Source organism: Grus americana, chromosome 2 (assembly GCF_028858705.1).
Source record: "Grus americana isolate bGruAme1 chromosome 2, bGruAme1.mat, whole genome shotgun sequence".
In the NCBI taxonomy this organism is placed as follows: domain Eukaryota; kingdom Metazoa; phylum Chordata; class Aves; order Gruiformes; family Gruidae; genus Grus; species Grus americana.
The window spans coordinates 33,606,699-33,626,334 of NC_072853.1; positions in this window are offsets into that span (position 1 = coordinate 33,606,699).

Sequence of the window (19,636 nt, forward strand, 5' to 3'; positions counted from 1 at the left end):
GTCTTACTTGAAGATATGATGGAAAAAAATTCGATAATTTGTAGGCTAATCAAAGGATAATTAATTTTACATACTAATTGCAGTGATAATTTGTCCTCATAAGCATTATATTTTCAGGTTAAAAAAATCTACTGTAACACATGACTAAGATACATCTTGTGATGCTTCCTGCAGTATAGGGAATAAAATTTATTTTGGAATGTTAATCTCTTCAGTCATTTTCTCTAAACAAAAGGTTTTTAGTATTCAGCTACCATGAGAATGTACTTCTGAGCAGTCATATGTGCATCAGTGAAAAAGATAAATGCCTAGAATTTAAGAAAGCTAAAGGAGCAGAACTCTTGTTCAGTCCTGGATAGGAGTTACAGCCCTGTATTATCAGTTTTATTTGTGCTACAGGAACATTTTCAGTGTATCAGAAATAAAAAAAAAGAAGCCATAACTGAAACAGACTAATTAATAAACATATTAGAAAACTTTTCATGTCTTCATTTGAGTGAGAATTACCAGTTGTCACAAGGTGTGATTTTGGAGGCATTTACATGAAAGTAGTCAGAGAGTGCTGATTTCTTGCTTCAGCAACCCACTACCACTCCATCTACTCTATATGCTTTAAGAGAGGTCTCGTTTAAGTAATGTTATGGAAGACTTAAAAGCAGGAGTTTTGTCGTCGTTTAGGCCCAGCCGGCAGCTGAGCGCCACGCGGCTGCTCACTCACCCCTCCCCCAGCGGGATGGGGAGGAGAAGTATAACAAAAAGCTTGGGTCGAGATAAGGACAGGGAGAGATCACTCACTAATTATCATCACGAGCAAAACAGACAATTTAGAGAGGAGATTCATCTAATTTATTACTAAGCAAAACAGAGTAGAGGAATGAGAAATAAAATCAAGTCTTAAACACCTCCCCCCACCCCTCCCATCTTCCCGGGCTCAACTTCACTCCCGGCTTCAACCTCCGCCCCCCTCAGCGGCACAGGGGGACGGGGAATGGGGGTTGCGGTCAGCTCAGCACATGTTTCTGCTGCTTCTTTGTCCTCAGGGGGAGGACCCCTCTCATCGTTACCCTGCTCCAGCATGGAGTCCCTCTCACGGGAGACAGTCCTTCACGAACTTCTCCAACGTGAATCCCTCCCACGGGCTGCAGTCCTTCACGAACTGCTCCAGCATGGTCTCTCCCACAGGGTGCAGACCTTCAGGAGCAAACTGCTCCAGCATGGGGTCCCCCACGGGGTCACAAGTCCTGCCAGCAAACCTGCTCCGGCGTGGGCTCCTCTCTCCATGGGGCCACAGGTCCTGCCAGGAGCCTGCTCCAGCATGGGCTTCCCACGGGCCACAGCCTCCTTCAGGTGCCTCCACCTGCTCTGGCGTGGGGTCCTCCACGGGCTGCAGGTGGAATCTCTACACCCCCTCATCCTTCCTCCATGGGCTGCAGGGGACAGCCTGCTTCACCATGGTCTTCACCACGGGCTGCAGGGGGATCTCTGCTCCGGCACCTGGAGCACCTCCTGCCCCTCCTTCTGCACTGACCTTGGTGTCTGCAGAGTTTCTTACATCTTCTCACTCCTCTCTCTGGCTGCAAAAGCTCTCCCAACTATTTTGTTTTCCTTCTTAAATATGTTATCACAGAGGCACTGATGGGCTCAGCCTTGTCCAGTGGCGGGTCCGTCTTGGAGCCGGCTGGCATTGGCTCTGTCAGACACAGGGGGAGCTTCTAGCAGCTTCTCACAGAAGCCACCCCTGTAGCCTGCCCCCCGCTACCAAAACCTTGCCATGCAAACCCAACACAAGTTTAAATATTCTGTAAAAGAAATGTCAGGCATAGTATTTGATTTCTGCATTACCTGGAAATATTTATTTATTTTTCCCTAAGTGTGAGATGTGATGGGCAAGAATGATCTGGACAAAGTGGTGAAGAGATATTAAGATGAAAGAAATATATTCCTAAATACAATCCAATCAATGTCCTTATTTGAGAATATTACTACAGTTGTTTTCTGGGATGTATCATTCTTACGAAAACCAAGTCGACAAATAAAAGATACTTCTTAACAGGAGGTTCTGAAGTTGGCCTTTTTCCTGAGAGACTTTTTTTTTTTGAGTTTATTCAATGGTTTGGCTGTCAGGTGATTTCATACTTCAGTATTCATAAGACTAAAATGCAAAGTGAGAAACTAGTTTATAGTTACAGTTCACTTTAAAAGTTTCTTCAATTTTGGGTTCCAAAGCAAATTATCTTTTTAATAATTCTTCTTTTGAGCAGACTAGTCATAGCAATACATTGTCAACTGTTACACTTTGCTGTGTGTTTATGAGGAAGCTGTCTTGGCTGGTACTAAGAAGAGAATATTGTGGCATGACTGGACGCACAGGATAGCGTCATGGTTATTGCCATGACAAATATTAAAGCTGATGGTCATTTACTTCTGATAACAAAAATATGGTAGCCAAGGCTACTGCAAGTCACAGTGCATACAACCAAAACCACCAGGGAGCAGTTTCAAAATGATGCTTTGTATCTTTTGAATGTCAACCCCTTGTGCATTCCCAGGGAAAAATACTAGTAGAATTGATCCAGTAGGTTACAACTGCCTGCCTTCACCCTCCCAAGAGGGTTTTCCATGTTGTCACCATCAAAACAACCACCTAAACTGTTACTGCAGTCTTAATAGTTTCCACCATTCCAGGGGAGCCCATTTCCAAGGCAGGATCTCACGCAAGCCTGACAAGGTGACCAAATAGATGGCATTGAAGCAAAAGGCATCTGTGGAGGGATCCATCCCAGACTGGGACACTGGGACCAGATGACTATGCAGACATACAGAAATACTTGTAGGGCCTTTCCTAAGGCCAAGCAGTGATCTTTTCTATTCTCTGGAGCTCACCTGGGGTTTTGTGCTTCTGCTCAAACTGTCCATTCACTGCACACAGAATGCAGACCCATGTAAGAGAGGAGGTGCAGGTGAACTGCTTGTGCAACAGCAAGTATGGGTAGTTCTAGATCTTGCAGGCAGTTTTTAATAAGTACAAACCCCCTATTTGCATACCTCTCTGACCCCGAGTCTAAGAGAACAGACTGGTGCAGAGTATGGTAAAGTTGGCCAGTGTGCTACCGTTCATCTCAAAGGAATTGGTCTACTTTCAGGAAGATATTTCAGAGAATGAAATGTTGTCAGCCTGGTAACTGCTCTGCATTATGCTACATTGGAAGAGCTGTGATGGAGAACTAATCATAGCATGTTGGAGTAGCCCAGGAGAGGGGGAGAGACTGACTCTTCTCTCTTCTGCCATTTTCCGTATTCATTACAACCCTCTGTCTAACCTCTGACTGCAGAACTGCCAGGTTTGATTAAACTGACCAAAGTGACGTGTCGTGTCCCCTAGCTTTTAGATATTTGTCAATAGCTGGCGTACCATCTTGTTTACAGATCTTACCTTACTAGTTTCTCAGGACATGGTGTGCCAAGGAAGGAGCCTGACCTTAGCATCTCTAAATTATTTTTACATTTGGGAAGGATACCTCTGGTGCCATAACTCTGTCAAGGATGTTCCTCAGAGATACGTTGTCTCACTGGAAAAAAAAGTCACAGCTTATAGGTTCAGTAGAAGTCTTCAGGTAAATATACCTGATTCCTTAACATGATTGCTAGCCTGCCCTCTGTACTTTTCATGTTGGTTGGAACCTTAAGACAGGGTGCAGAAAAGATCAGGTTTCTCTGCCAAGAGGCAGAGCAGCCTCTGGGGCCTGGCGAGTAGGAAAGTGCCTGTTCCAACAGGCAACGACAATGCATAGTGCTTGTGGCAGGATTGACTCTTACATTGGAATCTAGTAGCACTAAAGACTTGCAAAGAGTTTCGAAACTTGCTCTGCCCTAAATCAGGTCTATGTCTGTTACGTGATTACTCGAAGGAATCCTCTCCTATTGTACTCAGTCTTGATGTAAGGTCTTTAGTCATGGCTGTGCGTGGTGCAATAAGATACAACAACGGGCTTGGTATTCTGGATGTTGATACCCAGTGTGTTGCTGGTGATCTCCATCTTACTTTCAGATGCATTAAACCACAACAGGACCTGAACACGTGACTGAACATACTATGTGAAACCCAGTTATCTGGGTAGAGATGCATGACTCATGACAAGGCATAAGAAGGAGTGTTGACGATGCAGACCCAGAAGCTAAGTAAGCTTTTTGGAAAATACTTTTGCATTGATGAAAAGAAGGTTTCAGTCTGTTTGTACTTAAGTAGGTAAGTTTCTCATATGAGTGACTACCATAGCCATTTATAATATCCACAAAACAGTCTCTGTAATTAGCAAAAGCCTGTATGATGTGAGTGCAATATTTATTGATAGTTTCTAACTCCAGCCTCCTTTGATGTAGTCTCCTACCAAAGATTATGCATCCCGTGGACTGCCCCACATAATAAAGTCATATGGTTTAAAGCACAGTTCAAAGATAGGTTCAGAGAGCAAATAATTATCATCGCACATTTCACAACAGGCTCTAACATTGCTCTGACTGCTACACTATCAGGAATAACAACCCATCCCTGCTTTGGTCCATATTAACCCAAAGGATCAGAATAGGGCCAGGCTAGAGGCAGGGAGTGGTGTTGGCCAGAAAAATCAGAGCTCTAGAGGACTGTGGCTTCAGGGTAAGCAGCATGAGGATTTTGAAGAGGGCCTTTTCCATGCAAAAGCTTTGCACTCACCGCTTTCATTCCATATACAGAGGACAAAATTGTCCCATGTGGTGAATGGTATTTCTTCTCCAAAAGCAATGCTTAAATGACCAGAGCATGCTGCAAATGCAAGCAGGAGATGGGCAATTAGCCAAGTGGCACAGCTTCTATTACATGCATTGTGGAAAATAGGATAACAGTTAAGTCAAGTCGTGCCTGGCCAGCTGTCTCCAGATTTAAGCAAACCTTGCCATTGCAGGAGGTATAGATGGACCTGCAGCATGCCTTCTCAGCTACATCCTTTTCACAATCCCTGCAACTAATAGGAGCAACAGCAGACACCGTGTAACAATTTCAAAGGTGGTAGATGTATGGCAAGGCACAAAGTAATGCAGGTTGCTCATTGCACCATTGCTTAGTGCCACAAAAACTCATCTTCATAAAAATATACTTATAAATTGATCCAAGAAAGACTGGTACATTAGCAGTACTTGCAGAACCAATATAGATGTCACGACAAGGAGATAAGGACTATGAAGAAAATAGCACTTGAATTTTTTCACATAGACAGCAAAATGGCTTTTGCTAAAGAAATGCAAAATGCATAAGTCATTAAAAATATATATCTGTACATTTCCAATCCCCTGCAGCTATTCCTGGAAATATTTGGCATGATCCAAAAAGAAATCACATTCAAACAGGGACATCTTTTACTGAAATATCTCAAGATACTAAAAGAAATGAAAAGATCGTAGCAAACAAACTCAACTCTTGTTCCCATCCCACAATGCAAGAATAAACCAACTATTTCAGTTAAATTCTCAAAACTAGTTCCACTAATTAATTTGCAGACATACAACTGTCTCAAGACACATTTGACTGTGAAAAGTTATTTTTCACATTCAAATGGTCAGTTCTTACCCCTGAGCGATCAGTTTAACTCTTGATTTTAACTCAGTCAAGAGGTTGTTATGAAGGGGCATGCAAGGAAGAGCAGGTACTTGGCTGTCCATGATTACAGAGGGACATTGCTTGCGTTTTGAGGAATTCTTCTATACTATGTTTCAGATCTACTTTTTGAAGCAGAATACATGGTTTTTTTTGATAAAAGCATTCATTTTACTGTAAGATATGTTAACAAAGGTAATAGTGTTAATATTGTCCCTGATATTTTTTTTCTCTTGTAAGACTTTAGAGGATGGATGGAAATTTTAATTCTATTATAGAAGTAAAAGCCCTTTTTTGGCATTTTGTAAGTAGATGGTATTCTGCTAGTGACTGTCTTTTCAGTAATGCGTTGGTCTAAATTCTGAATTCTATTATTTTACATCTACAGCAACTGAAAGTATATTTTTTATAAACAGCAAACTTCACCTCATAAAAATTCATTACATAAGGGCATAAACAAGTACTTTTCCTTCCAGTCATTGGCAGTAAGTGATTCATCAGTTTTCCACAGAAAACCAATTTCGTTGCAGATGTTCTGTAATTTCCAGACTCCCTGAATTGTAGAATCATATCATCCAATCCCAGTGCAAGGAATGTAGGATGTTTTAAAAAAAGGGGGGTAAAAAGGCTGTGCTTAGTCTTTTTAATAGGATTGAATATCATTTGCTGTCTCATCAGTTTTGTGAAATAACCATAAAGTAATCAGCTTGCCATTCTTTCCTTTCCTGTACAGGCTATCAACTTGCCCACAATGCTGATTCCATAGCAAGTGCATAAGTGAATAACTTGCAGGAGAGAAAAATCTTCCTTTGAGGTTAAACAAAATGTAACTGGTTTACATAGTTGTCTCTCTTTCCTTCATTATTTCTTTTCTCCTTTCTCCTTTCTCCTTTCTCCTTTCTCCTTTCTCCTTTCTCCTTTCTCCTTTCTCTTCTCTTCTCTTCTCTTCTCTTCTCTTCTCTTCTCTTCTCCTCTCCTCTCCTCTCCTCTCCTCTCCTCTCCTCTCTCTCCATTCTCCCTCCCTTCTTCATTCCTTCCTTCCTTCTCTCCTTCCCTTCTTAATACTTCAAAATTTAGAAATTTCCCATAGTTATCAGCCACTAATTTTCATTATCTAAAACAGGCTTCCTCTTTTTTTTGTGCCTTTTTTTTTATTTTTAAGTTAGAGTTTACTGTTATAAGAACCAGTAATTAACTATTAATTCAATTCTTGTTTATCCCAATAAGCCAGAAAAAAGTATGGGCCTAAAAGCTACTTTTTGCAAGTGTATGCAATTTTGCTTAATTCTATTCTGTATAGCCTATAGAATCCACTCTACTGTATTTCCATTGCATTAAGTTATGTAGATACCAAATTCTGATAGCTGAAGGAGGGAAAGGAGACAAAGGAAAGAATATATTCAGGTGAAAATGAAAAAGGATGGAGAAAGTTTGAAGCAGAGAAACCAAAACAGTAGATGGCAAGCACAAAGAACCAGAAAGGAATTCTTTTCCATGAATTTCACTGATAACTCCCAGACAGGGTTGAATTTAGCCCTTAGAGAAGCAGCTTACAGTAGCAAAATGCACAGATTAAGACAGCAAGTAAATGTTGGTTTATACTGCTTTAAGTCTTGCTGTAAGTCTTCTATTTCCCATTTTGTTTTCTCCATCACTACTATTCTTAACATAGCATGATGAGAGAACATTTCTTCAAATGTCTGTGAATCACGGAACTAACAGCCGAGCAAGATCCAATCTTCTATCTGTATCCACAAAAATAGTATCTAATTTGATGCTGAAAAAATGGTGAAAAACCTATAGTAGAAACCTTTGTTCAAAGACTGAGAAAACAGTAAAATCTGGATCCAACTGAGGTTTTTTTTGACCTGATTATATTCAAGATTTCACCAGATTTAACAGCTACACTATGTCTATACTAGAAAACCAAACTAGTCAGGACCTGGGGGTTTTTGTTACTATGGCCAGTCTACATGGCACAGTCCCCATCTGTGTTAGTAAACTCACTGTCCCTCAGAACAAGGAGACTTTGAATGCTTGGGTTCAGCTGAGTATAATTATATGTATAACTAGAAACAACCACAGAGAGTTAATTTCTATGTAATTTCAAGTATATTTCACATGATAAGCATTTCCCATGTATTGCAACTATGTTCACAGATTGTGCAGTGATATCAGCAATGGATAAAAACAGACAGAGGATGTGTGCTGCCTTCTTGTACTAACCTCCACAGAAAATGAACATCACTAGAAGTTAGGGAGCCATAAAAGGAGCATCAGCTCCAACTTCGACATCACTGATTCTGCAGAAGGATCTGTGAGTGCCCCCAGAGTGCTCTCTGCTTCTTTATTGCTTCTCCAGTTCACTTCTTTCCAGGGCAGAATCCCTGCGTGGTTTCCCTCCTGTGACTGCTAGAATAAGCAAAAGAGCTCAAACTGCTGTTGCCCATGTTTCCAAGATAAAATCCGTATGATTTGCTAAGAATGGTACTACAGAAATCATCTCCCCATGCCCATTCAAGTTCTTGCTGTGCAAGGACACTGCGGCAAAGCCTAGACTGGGTTTAAGCACGGCTGTCTCCTAAGCTCTTTCTTTCCAACCTTATTTCTGGCTCCAAACCACAGAGGACCAGGACATTGACTGTGTATCAACAAAGAAAAGCTGAATTCGGCATACCTCCTAGGGGACAATGCACTCAAGCTACCTGTATTTGGCCTTTGCAGGTTATAAAAACAAAGTCTTGAGCCCATACTAAAGCCCTAAGCAAATCCAGTCTCACACCTTCAGAGCGCTACAGAATTTATCCTGTATATCTGTATTTAACTATGTTGTAAACAATAAGAATGGCTAACAAATCTAAATTCGAGAACAGGCTCAGATACTTAAATTGATGGCTTTGGTATTCATAGAAAGGATGAACAGTGATGCTGTCATGAGTCCTGCTTTCCTTGTGTATCCATGAAGATGGAGCTATGGAGTAAGTGCCAAAGAGATCTGTTCAGTCCTAAATTCAAGTGTGGTGAAGAATGAGAAATTGCACCAATAGTAAGGAAGAATGGATTTCTTCATATATAAGTATATACATACATAACTTTATATATATATATACTTATATGGTGATTTATTAACTATTATTTTTAGGATCTGCTGTAGTAGCATTATAAACTTTCCTGTTCTTCTGAAAGCAGTGCAGCTGTCCCCCAGGGTGCCAGAGATTGTAAGATCAGACACCTAAGGAGAAGAGTTTACCCAGTTTTGTAAGAATGAGCTGCGACAAGACATAAAAATATAGTCTGGGAGAAAAAAGCTATAGACATATGGACAGAAATAAAAAAAAGAGGAAGCAATTTCAGAGAAAAGCCTAAGGAGGACTTGAAAAAGGAGAGGGTACTTGGCAACTGGGGACAAGAAAATTTACCTCATGCAGCCTCATGGAGTTGAGGAGAGCGGCACATAAAATGAAGAAAAGTTGATTCTTACTGGGGTATTGAAAAATCCTGCTGAATTAAGTTTTTCCTTTAAGAGGCCTTGCTGGAGCTTTCTGTCTGAAAAACAATCAGCCTGCTAACTGCAGGCTCCAAGTGAATATGTGGGAAAAGATTTTTCTTTCTGTGATATAGGTTACACTGACATGTAGAATGGAAGCTTAATACTGTACTTTATCATTAGTCCAATGAAATTACAGATATCAACTCCTTTAATAAATTAAAGTTATACCACATGGAGAAAAGGATTAAACCACATACAGAATTAAGGCTATCTTCATTCTTTTCTGGCCTTATACCCATTGAAATGAAAAAGGCTGGTTTGAGAAAGTTGCTAGGAGACCATAATCACAAGTGTCAGAATAATACATTTTTATTTAAAATAGGAAATGTTGATTAATGAACATACTTAACAGATAATGAGTAAAGGTATTGAAAGCATCTATGTTCTATCAAATTTCAGGTGAAACATTTAATTTATATGTTGAAAAGCCAATGAGAATTGAAAGTCTTCAAGGTAAAGCCAACTAACACATGCAGTTAAAACTGAAGGACACAATGGTTTCCTAAGTACTTGATTAGAAACCCGTAGATGCTGAGAAGCAAGAGAAAATGTTTTCAGCATGCAAGTCCAATAAGACTAAAAACAAAGAACAACAAAAGGAAATGATTTAGCTATTAGAGTCTCATGTAGGCATGTTGTTGAAACTAAGGTAAGATGAACCAATTGCTTTGGAAGCAACGAATTAATTTAAAGGTGAGATACTGGAGAAGATGCTGTGTATATAGCACATTAAAATTAGAGAAAATTAAGCAATAAATTAAATTGATGGTAAAGAAACTTTAGCCTAAATGAAAAGTTAACTTACTAAACCCAGAACAGAAGGATCCTAAGATTTATTAAACCAAGTCCTCCAACAGGATCTACTGTGATAGCCCCGTTGATTTAATTTGTGTTACAACAATTTAAGCAGGTGGTATGTCCTGAAAATAACTAACATGATATTTTGCATGCAAGATTTACGATCCTTATGTTCTGCGAACCAGGAGTCCAAGAATGTTACGTAGCTAGGAATCTGAAACTACAAGACATTGACTCTCCTTTCTCACATTTAGATGTAAGTGGTGATGTATAATACAGAGCTCACCGATGACTGCCTCGGCTTCATGTGCGTAGCAGCTTCAGTCTTACTGATTCATGTAGGTGTCTTGACAAGGAAGCAACTCAACAAGACTGTCCATCCAAACCAAGTAAAATAATTTTAATGTTATGAACAAATTGCTTCCTGTATGCTAATGGCCACCTGCAGAAGACAGGAGATGCGATACTAGTCCCACGTCTGGCTGCTGATCACTCCTCCTACTAGTAACAACAAAAGCTTGTCATAGATACAAATCTTGCTAAGTCTTCTTAGCAAGGAAGGAAGGAGGGAAAAAACATCTGTACTAACAGAACAGGAATTACAAAGTGCTCTTGAAATAATGGTAGCTTGAAGTAAACTGATAATTCCATTTTTAATGTGGAATCGTCATAAAAGCATGATATATTTCTATGGTGGTTTTACTTGATAAATAATAAATCCAGACCTTTCTTTTTACCAAGCCATCACTTAGCTAATTCTAACTTAAATATTTCTAATAATGTATTATATGCATAGTTTTATTTCTACGTACGGCACATATTATTTCTAATGAAAAGGGTAGTTGCATGCAATGAGAAAACAGTCATGCCTAAAGCAATTATTAGGCAGGAAAAATACATTGTTGGTGATGTGAGCTGAAATGACAGCTACTTACACAGAGAAAGCATAACCTGAAATAGTGCTTCGCTTAAAAGCAAAATAGATTTATGTTATTTTAATAGTTGGCTCAAATTTGAAAAAAAATATAAGAAATACAGTGTACAACTGATAGTTTTCCACTCTCCAGTAAAATAATGAAATGAGGAAAAAAATGTCTTGGTAGCTTGTAATAGAGAACTACAAGTGTGCTTTCAATCACCATTTTTACTTTTGATCTGAAGAAAGCTTTTTTGGCAAATTGGAAAGGACTAGCACTACAGATTCCTCTCTTGAATGGTGCCTTTATCACCTACCAAAAAGAAAAGTAAATAAGAAAAAAATACTGTTTATTATTTCTTGATAGAAATTACAAACTCTGATGAAATATATTTGAACTTTGATAGCATCATTATTTAGTCATATTTATATGGTATTATATTATTCTGTGATTGCTTATTTCATTTATATTCTAATTTAATTTAGCATCAAGTCTTGGATCCTTATATTAGTTAATGAATCCAAACTCACCAGAAATACAACATGAGTAATCAACCAATAATTAGCAAAATTAATTTATTCCTATTGTGTAATGGAAAAACCAAGGTAGTGCTCTGTATAAATTAGTGCACTCTTTGTCTTCCTGCACCTCAGGTGAGTTATTGGCTGAAACATGTAGCAGAGTTTGCTCTTCTTAGGAATCTTGGGAAAGCAGTTACCAGCTGAATTCCATAGCTATTACATGAGCGAAAAAAAGCAGATATGTAGAAATTAGTCGTTTCCTAGGAACATTTAAGGGAGAATATTTTTTAAACTTCATATACACAAAAAAGACTAAATAGTAAATAAGATAAATGTGATTAGTTCTTAGAGAGAAACTATCAAGCTCTAAGAACATATTCAAGAAAGTATTTCAGCACCTAAGACCAAGAGAGTGATCCACAACCTCCACAAAATATTTAGGCACCTTGCTTTCTACCGGTAGCTTCATTGCCACAGCAAATTTCTTATACATATCTTACTCTGATACTATACATGCCCCAAAGTACAGCTTTTTTGGGGGAGCAGAGCATGCCAATACCTACCTTGTGCCTAAGAAAACTTGGGATCTATAAAGCAGCTATCCTTCTACCTATGTCTCCTGTTTCAGTAGTCATATACCAGGATCTCCAAACATGCATTGACAACCGTGAGTCATGCATAAAACCTAGAAAGAGGTAGTAAGTGGTGCACCTGCCTATATCCATATTTTTTTCCTATAACAATGGGTAGAAGTCAGAGATCTGATTTCTGTGATTGCCGCCTCCTGGAAGTTCAACTCATACACGTCTATGAGGACCTAACACCAGCTCTAGATTAGGCTGCAGGGGAGACAGCAGCTAAATATGTAAGCATTTATAGCATCTAGATGTGTCTTTTTAGTGATCTATTTCTTTATTTTCTGTGTTGGGTTCATCACTGTGCTTTCATTGGGAGCAAGTTATCCTTTATTTTCAACTGAAAAGTTAATAGAGTACTACATTGGCAAAAATAATTTGTCAATATCTCTTCTTCTTACCTCCATTGATTGCTAATTCTGTATCTCTTCTTGGAGTTCAGCACTTATGAGATACTAAAGATCAACTTCCATAGATGTCGATGACAACTGGGTCTTTCAACAATAAGAGCTGATGGCATTCAATGCATCATTGAATGCAATAGGTTCTGCATTTGTCTTTTACTTCTTTATCTTTATCTACTGGACCTAAATTATATTCAGTTGCATCATTTCCAAATGATTTTTTTCTGTGAGAGGTTCACCACAGACAGTAAAATTTTATTTTACTGTGTGTTAATAAAAATCAGAAATTCTTATGCCCTTACGTTCAATTCTGAGAAGTGACACAAGACAAAATACTTCATACTATCTTTTTTAGTAACAGCAAAATTACTTCTGTTTTAACTTATAATACAACACTTCACTCACTTTCTGGGCCTCAGTCCAGAAAACCCTTTGAGAATGTAGACCTTAATATACTGTGTAAGGAAACAGTCATCTACTATTCTTGAAAAAACAAAACCTTCTATTTTGCATAATACCTGTTTTATCAACTTAAAGACATCATTCTTCTTACTTATTTGCCTCATAGATTGGAACTGCAGTACAGTCAATCACATATAGCAAAAAAATAGGTTTTACATGAAGAGTTTAGAATACTTTTCATAATGAAATCTTCTGTATATATACCTAACATACAGTATATATACTGTTAGATGAGTTACGATGTATACATGCACACACAGGAACTTTGGCTTTAAGGTTCAATAGCTGAGTACAAAGATTTGCTGTTGTGCAGTTCCTCCTCCACACAGTGAATTTGCTCTGAGTCTTTATTTCCACTTGCATAAAAATATCCACAAATGCATTCAGATTCTCTCTGAACAGCGTTGGGAGTTGCATTTCCTTCATTTCAGCTGAGCAGTGAGACAGTATAATCAAAGTAAATGTGGCTTTGTCTGCTATTTCCCTCCCACCTTCAAAGCTGTTGATAGCGTTCAACTGTTATCTTAAACAGCATTTAATTTTACCCTCCAAACGCTACATAAATTTCATGCATAAAACTAAAATGTATGAGTTTGTGCCTGTGAGACACAGAAGGACTGGCAGAAGGAGTAGCTGTGTGAGTTTCCCCAGTGTACAACACCATCAATACACTTTTACATACGCCATCACAAGAAGAGTGGAGTTACACAGGACACAGACCCGTTCCGAGTCCTGTCTGGGTATTTAATTTTTGGTGCTGCTATTTGTAAAGGTATATCTATCTATTAGGGACAGAAGAGAGAAAGAAAAGGAAGGAATCTAACAAGGACTGGCAATTCAGACCACAATTTATTTGTAGTGACAAACTTCCTTTGCAGTTTCCCTAGGACTGATCTCACCTGGTAGGCTAGAAGTGAAAGGACAGTTTCGTAGCAGATGTAGCATCCTCTCCATTAGTTTGTTTTTTTTTTTGACAAAACTTACAGATTTGCACATTTATCCACAAAATTTGTTTGTTCTTGCCATCTGTACCACCAGAACAGCAAAAACCATACTCACTCGATAGCTCATCTAAACTGTTTCCAACGACAACTGTAATAATTGCCCATTTATTTTTTTTTCCTCTGGTGTCCCAAATCCTCTTACACAGGCTGGCAATTCAAGGAAGTTGGGCAGGACTGGAGACTAGAGAGACTGGCATAGTCAGCCTCCATTTTTATGCAGTTGACAATGTTCTTGATAAGAAGAATTTAAAAATTCCTCTTTCATGAAATATTTTGTCCATGTTGCTGGTTTCCCTGTACAACGGTCAAATTTAGGTATTAGATAAGCTTTTAGGTGTTGCACAGAAATTCTGTAAGGATCTACTTTTAAAGTAGTGAAGACAATAGGAAAGATTCAAACAGCAACAGAAGAAAAATTGAGTCTTACATACAATTATTTTTCTTGTTCTTACTGTTGTCTGTTACTATGTTATGAACCTTTAATTTATGGTCAAATTCATGTGTAACATGTATTAGGACATTTTCTATCTTCAAGGTTAATTTTTACTCTTCTTTCATAAACAAACCAATGAAATAGTACTGAGTGTAAAGACATTTCAGAATTTAAGAAAAGGGGAGTAAAGTTTAATTCTCTTGGGGTTTTGCTTTATTCTGCTGTAAAAATGCAAGAGACACATGCTCAGGATCTTTCCAACTTTCTCATTCTGCAAAAATCATGTATAGAGCATTTTCCAGGCTTTCCTAAAAATTGGATCTGTCACAGGAAACATGGTCTAGATGTCAAGGTAAAGTGTATTTTGAAAATTTCCTTGTTGCCCCCATCATCCACACCAGTGTCCTTCTCACCCTCCCACTTTGGTTTTCTTCTGTTGGAAACCAAATAGTGGTAAGATGGAGTGGAGTGCTCAGGTACCACTCCAACACCAAATCAAAACATGGTTTGAGTGTTCAAAGGGTTTTGGGAAGTACCCTTGAATCTCATAAGCTATGGTTACAAGTCTGCCTTAGTGTCTCAGCTGTATAGAGTGGATTGTCTGAGGCTATCAGGTACCAGACATCTTTTTCAGCACTGAAGGAGGAAAAATGTCTCCATTCATCCCTCCTCTGCCTGAAACTCAGCATCTAAGCCCCAAACAACAGGACTGGTTTATTTACAAATCCCAGATAAATTCTCCAAGACTATAAGTAGCATTGTCTGATGTTCTACCAAAGTTTAGGAAAGAAAATCAGTGAAACTTAAACATTCATTAAATTTCTAACTGAAACTGCAAAACAATGCTGAAGAGGAAGGAACTGCAAGGCTCACTATGTGCCTATCAGTATTACAAATATATGCTTTACACTAAAAAAAAAAAAATATGGAAGGAGTTGAGTAACTATAATCCACCTTTTTAAAGAAAATTTATATCCCATAATTTTTATACATAACACATCTAACCAACAATACAATTGAAAGACTAGTCCTGCTTCTTCTGTTTGGGTTTTTTTTTCAAGTCTAGCTAAATCCTTCTCAAAAAAAGTATTATAGATTTTTAGGTGGACAAATAAAAGGCTTTCTAAAACAAGTATTTTCAAAAGGTGTCAAACATCAGGATTCTGAAAAGTCCTTCATAATGAGGGACCCAAAGCAAGAGACATAGAACCTCTGGTCACTTTTGAAAATCTTGGCAATCTAATTTTAAAATTTTAATCTAATTTCCTGTGCTTATTTATAGAACAGTGCAAGCTAAGCCCTTTGTTGAACTGCAGCCATCCTGTGAGTTTATGTTATCAGTTATAAAAACGTATGCTGCCCCAATTTCACAAGTCCTTAATTACTCATCTCCTCCCACAGAAACCATTAGCAAGTGGTACATGATATGTATTTCTTAAAATATAACATGGAATGCAAAGCAAAGTGTCAGGCTATTCAGAAGCTATGCATATTTTGGTGACCCAGAACAATGCACAGCAGTATGAGGAGATCAATAAAATTAAGAGTTCATATTCATTCTCAGTTCCAATTGGTCTTATTTAAATGCTGGGCTGTCCTAAGTTTAAAAATAATCCCTTCTAGTTTTTAAGCTTTTAAATTGTAGCTTTAATCTTTTGTCTCATTTACATTTGATAGACTATATTCAAACCAGATGGGTTATAAATATTCATTATTTATTTGTTTGTTTGTTTGTTTGTTTTCTTAAATGATACCCATTGCAAAGCAAAGAGGTCAGCAAAATGCAATTTCATAACTTTCCACTGATTATTGAAATATATTTTTCACATGACCACAGAAATGTTGGGGTTTTGTTTTAAAATTTGAACTCAATATTTCCTCACAGAAAAGTCCTCTGGTAGCAAGTATTTTTAAGGAGTTCATCAGACTGTGAGTCATATTGCATTTGGTGCAGAAAAACAAACATGTTGCATATAATTAAGGAAGGGAGAAATGTGATCTGGATAACTACAGGCAGAGTAATCTTACCTCACAAAGATTTTAGAAAAAATCTGGGCCAAAGTATAATTAATTATATGAATCAGAAGTGAAATAAAATTCTAGGTAGGTTCAGCAAAGGCAGATCATGCCAGGGTAATGCTGTACGTTTCTTGGCTAAAGTAACGGGTTTTCTAGGCAAAGAAAATGTAGTAGCTAAAATATATCTGGACAAATTAAAAGTTAAGTTAATGAAGATAGACTAGCACAAGAATTTTAATATGGGTAGGAAAAGAGTGCAGGTGATACTGTTAAGGGAAACTGTTAGTATGAAAAGTAAAATAGTTTACAATGATACTAAATTGGGATTAGCACTGAAGAGGTCCAGTCTATTAGACAGAGCAAAATGGAGAACTGAATATTGGAGTAAAAGAGATGGGATGACATACAACAGTAGGACGTGTGAGATTTAGGACTAATAGCAAGACTTTGGTGCTTACAGAGTGGAAATAATAGAGAAAGAAGATAATGCTTGGTACTATTAACCAGTCACATAAAATATTTGAACCACCGATGACAAGAGGCTACCAAAATGTTAAATATGATCTGAGGTTGTGGCAAGTAAGGTATTTGCAGTACAGAGAGGAAAACAGTAATACTCTTGTAGAAGTTGGTGAGATTTCACCTGAAGTACTATTTAAAGCTTCTGCCATCTGTTTACCAGAAAGACGTATAGAAACAAAAAGAGGCAAAAAGAAGTGGACTTGAAATAACTGCTTACAGAAGACAAAGAGTATGCTTAGCTGCACATATTATATGCAGAATAGCTCACTTTCCTCACTCAGCCCGTCTGCTGAGCTTACAGTCGTGTAACTGTGTTAAAGAACTACTTGGTTTGAACTGATAGGGTCTACCTCTGACATAATTTTGTTCTTTTAGAATACCTTACCTAAGAAAAAGAATCTGGAATGTGTTGGCAGAAAAAATGGTGTTCACAAAGGTGGTCTTTAGTGTGGAAGGCTAATGTTTCTTTTCCCTGCAGTCTTGCAACAGTCTGTGAAAAAAGGTTTCTCTAAGGAATGATTCAGAACACATAAAATTAAACTACTACTCCAAACTGACTGAAGTTGATGTGTCTGTGTAGTGGTTGGGTTTGGTTGGAGTTTTTTTCAGTATTCAGACAATTGTACGTTTAATGTAAATTTACTAGGAGAACTTAGGAGATCTGAAAATTGTGGTTCTCAATGGAAGCTTCCAGTATGTTTTACTGTCTAGCTACTTGGAGAATGCAGAGACCAGAGGCATAGACATAGCCAGATTTTTTAGAAGATGAATTGTGTCAAGTTTTTTTACCAGTATACTCATTTATAGTAAACCCTTGACCTGATTCATGGATGGACTGTATGAAACGTGAGCTGTTGGAATCAGGGGAATGGAATTTCTCCCAGAAGAGGGAAGATGGGCTGGTCTACCACTACATCAAAGTGGAAAACGTGAAGCTGCATGTAGAAGTTAAGAGGCACTTATATTCAGATCAACCACACCAACCGATACCCTTGACTTCTGAAGAACAAGGGGTGCCCATCTGAGTGAAGCTCAACCATCATTTTGAATTTGACAGTGAAAAATATAAAAGTTTATTAATTTTTTTCTATAATTAATTACATAAAATAATAAATTATTGACTTCAAAATGTATATTTCTTCATCCAAACTATCATTCTATCTTCCATAAATGTTTAGGAAATAGTTTATATTGCAGGCTTCATCAGTGGAATTTCTGTTAAACACAATCTACTGAGTGTTAGCAGTCCCAGCAAATATCTGAGATCACTAGCTTGAAGTGTTTTATTTTAGAGCATGTTTTTATCAGGATATATATCAAAAACAAATAATCCTCAGGCCAAAACTTTTTATACTCTGGAGCTTTTTCTCCCTTGAATCCATGAGAGATTTGCCTTGATAGCTCCTATTAACACAAGTGGGAGTTGCAAGCCAATCCCCTATGCATTATTTGAAGAACTTATCTCAAAGCATTGCCCAAAGCAAATTTTTATGATAGCCTGGCACCCCTGGGAACAGGGATTTATAATGGCAACAACTGAAAAAGACCCTAATCTATAGTTTAGTGATGGGAATAAGAGTACTGTTATACGTTTTCAGTTATTATGCCGCTGAACTTGAACTCCAAATTGTTTCCTTCTTGAAGAAATATTTGAAGTAGTTTTATTGAAATAACTATTATAATGCTTTAAAGTTTCTAAAGTATTTTAATATTGTCTCAGATTTCAACCTTTCTTTACATTCCTCAGTCAGATGGCACAATACGTAACAACATGCATTATTAACAGAACTTACATAAAACCCTTGAAAACCACAATGTAAAGCAACAAACACTCTTGTATGTATACCTTTAAAATAATATTTTCCTAATATCTATGCATTTAATCTATTACTGGCAATTTTCGCTGTGATAAAGGATCTGACTTGTTCTTTGGGTAATCATCTCTGTTTTAAAAATTTCCAAAAGGAAATAAGAAACAATAAGGACTCTTAAGCTAAATGGCATGAGTAATGCTCTGCAAATTATCTTGTCAATAATGCAGCCCAACATTTAAAAACGAAGGCTGATAAAAGCATCTAAATTAGAACTCTGTTTAAGTTTGGGATTTTTTTAAATCTTTTGACATGGTAAATGTTGCCATTTTGTAATTTTAGAATTTTTACTAAGTTTGAAAAAATACTAACAAAAAGTTTATGAAACAAAGTTTTGAAAGTTAACAAAAAGAGTGGGAGGTTGATACTAGGTTTTTCATGGTTATGTTTTTGGATCTTATGGAGAGAAAAAAAGCTTTCTTAAAATATGTAATGGTGAAGTATATTGTCTCCCATATGAAGTCAGACTTTCTATTTATAAAGACAGGTTTTGAAGAACCTTGAAAAAATGGACAAATTTCAATATAGTCTAATTCTCTCTGATCCCATGTACAACAGTATAGTTAGTAGCCTGAGAAACACACTTTCATTCAAGTGAATTCCTTTCACTCAAAGTCACAGAATCACAAAGTAACAGCGTGGAACAGACCTCTGGGGTTCATTCGTCCAAGCCCCCTGCCCAAGCAGGGCCCCCTAAAGCTGGTTTCCCAGGACCATGTCTATGCAGCTTTTGAGTATCTCCAAGGAGGGAGACTCCACAGTCTCTCTGGGTGACTTGTGCCACTGCTCAGTTACCCTCACAGTGAAAAAGTGTTTCCTGATATTCAGGCAGAAATTCCTGTGTTTCAGGTTTTGCCCTCTGGTCCCGTCA